This window comes from Carlito syrichta, unplaced genomic scaffold, assembly GCF_000164805.1.
Source record: "Carlito syrichta isolate Samal-C Ts95f unplaced genomic scaffold, Tarsius_syrichta-2.0.1 Scaffold79434, whole genome shotgun sequence".
Taxonomy (NCBI): Eukaryota; Metazoa; Chordata; class Mammalia; order Primates; family Tarsiidae; genus Carlito; species Carlito syrichta.
Window position 1 is genome coordinate 232,327 of NW_007023530.1, and position 2,818 is coordinate 235,144.

Consider the following 2,818-nt stretch of genomic DNA (forward strand, 5'->3'; position numbering starts at 1 on the left):
GGCACCACAGAGACGGGTGCGCCTGGCAGAGCGGCCCGCCGGGAGCCCCATCGCCATCTGCAGGCACCTCGGTGGAAGTTCAGCAAGGAACGTAGGGCTGAGAGTTTGAGGAGAGATTTAGGAGAATCTAGGGCAAAGGACCAAGCTAGAAGAGTTCAGGGAACCCCTGTCCATTCATTAAAACTAAGAGCACGCCTGCTCAAGTCAAATTTGACTTGAATCCTAGCTTTGGCACATATTGTCATTATTGGGCATGACCTCATCTATGAAACGGGGATAAGGAATACTAATTTTCCCTTTTTGCTTGGCGGATTCCAAATGATAGATTTCATTATTCCTCTTCTCAAAGCCTCTACCTGAATCTTATAATTCAATAATAACTCCCTTCAGAGTATAGGAGAGGGGGGAAAGGCAAATAATCCCATTTTAAGATGGGCAAAGAATCTGACTAGATATTTTGCCAAAGAAGATATACAAATAGCCAATAAACATGGAAAGATGTTCATCATTAGTCATCAGGGAAATGCTGGAGATACCACTTCAAACCCAGTAAGAGAACTATAATAAAAAGAACAGATGATAACAAGTGTTGGCAAGGATGAGGAGAAATTGGAACCCTCATACACTGCTGGTGGGATTGTAAAATGGTACAGCAGCTTTGGAAAACAGATCCTCAAAAGGGTAAACATAGTTATCAAACGATCCAGCAATTTCACTCCTAGGTATATACCCAAGAGAAATACAAACATATGTTCAAACAAAAAGTTCAACATCAACATTCATAGCATTATTCATAATAGCCAAAAGGTGGAAACCCAAATGCCTCCTGTCAGCTTCACTCCCAAATGCCCAAATGAGTGTTACCCTCACATTCATAAATAAGCTCAAATATGACATCAGTGAGGCTTCCTGAATCCTCTACTTAATATTACAGTCCCCAGCCCCTTGCAAAGAAATTCCTAATCTTCCTTCCTTTCTTTAGTTTTTTTCATAGCCCAACTCATCAGTATCTGAAATTCTATACAAATTAATGGTTTGTCCCCATTCAAATAGAATATCAGATCATTGAGGACAGGGAATTTTGTTTTCTTCATTATTATATCCTCAGTGCCAAGCATATATCTGAGGATCAATAAATACTTATCAAATGGATAAAGGAATATATTCTACTTCAGAAAAATGTTGACTAATCCCTCCATCTTCACCTCTATACCTCAGTTCAGGTTTTACTCACCTCAGGATTACTGAGGTAGCCTTCTTACTGTCCTTCAAGCTTCCCATGTCCTTCATATCCCTTCTTCTTGTTGCAGCAGGACAGCTCTATCTAAAACATTAACATGATTACTTTAATCTCAACAATTTTTTTTTAAATGAAGGTCTCACTGTTGCCCAGGCTGGAGTGCAGTGACAAGCTCGTGGCTCATTGCAGCCTCGACCTCCTGGGATCAGATCCTTATGCCTCAGCCTCCCAAACAACTGGGAATACAGACAGATTTGTGCTACTATGCCTGGCTAATTTTTTCATTTTTTGTAAAGATGAGGTTTTGCTATGTTGCCCAAAGTGATCTCAAACTCCTAGGCTCAAGTAACCTTCCCACTTTAGCCTCCCAAAGTGCTGAGATTACAGGCATGAGCCAACTCAACCGGCCTTAAAATTCTTCATAGGAAGGGAAAAACCCTTCACGGTTTTCCTACAACCTGAGGGATAATGTCCAACCCTTTCAACAGGACTCTTGCTCTCTGTGGCTTGGTCCTTGCCATATAGTCATATCCTCCTTAACACCCTACTCTTCAGCCATAGCAAACAGCTCATTGAATGTTCCAACTTATCTCAGCAGTAAGTCTTGGCATATTCTTTTTTTTTTTTTTTTTTTCCAAGTCTCACTCTGTCGCCCAGGCTAGAGTGCAGTGGCATGTTCACAGCCACCACAGCCTCCACCTGCTGGGCCCAGTCAGGTGATCCTTTCGCTTCAGCCTTCCAAGTAGCTGAAACTAAAGGCTCATGCCACCACACCCAGCTAATTTTTCTTGATTTATTGTAGAGGCAAGGTCTCACCAAGTTACCCAGACTGGTCTTAAACCAGCCTGGTAATCCTCTCACCTCTCCCTCCCAAGGTGCTGGGATTACAGGCATGAGCTACCACGCCCGGCAAGCCTTAGCATATTCTAACCCAGGTTCTAGCTTGGTGAAAACCCGCAAATTTTTCCAGCCTGAGCTCAATGGCAGAGTCAGCAATCCTGCTGCCCACAAGCTGACATGCTCGTCCCCCCAGGATCCCTCAGCCAGAAGTTTCCTACATCTCAGCATTTATCACTTTCTATCACTGTCTGCTTCCTTGTCTTTTTTTTTTTGGACTCAGAGTCTCTTACTCTGTCACCCAGGCTAGAGTGCAGTGGCACACTGCTACAGCCAACAGCCTTGACCTGCTGGGCTCAAGTGATTCTTTCACCTCAGCCTCCAAGTAGTTGGAATTACAGGTGCGCGCCACCATGCCCAGCTAGTTTTTGATTTACTGTAGAGAGAGGGTCTCACCATGTTGCCCAGGCTGGTCTCAAACCTGTGAGCTCAGGCAGTCCTCTTGACTCAGCCTCCCAAAGTGCTGGGATTACAGGCACCATGCCCACCATGCCCAGCTCTTGTCTGTCTTTTCTACCTGAACCTGTATTCTGTGGAAGCAGGGACCACTGGGTCTCTGTTGTTTTTGTAATCTCAGTGTCTATGTTTGTTCAATGTTTTTTTTTTTTTGGTTTTTTTTTTGAGTTGGAGTCTTACTCTGTCACCCAGACTGGAGTGCAGTGGCTGCTCCCGGCCACCACA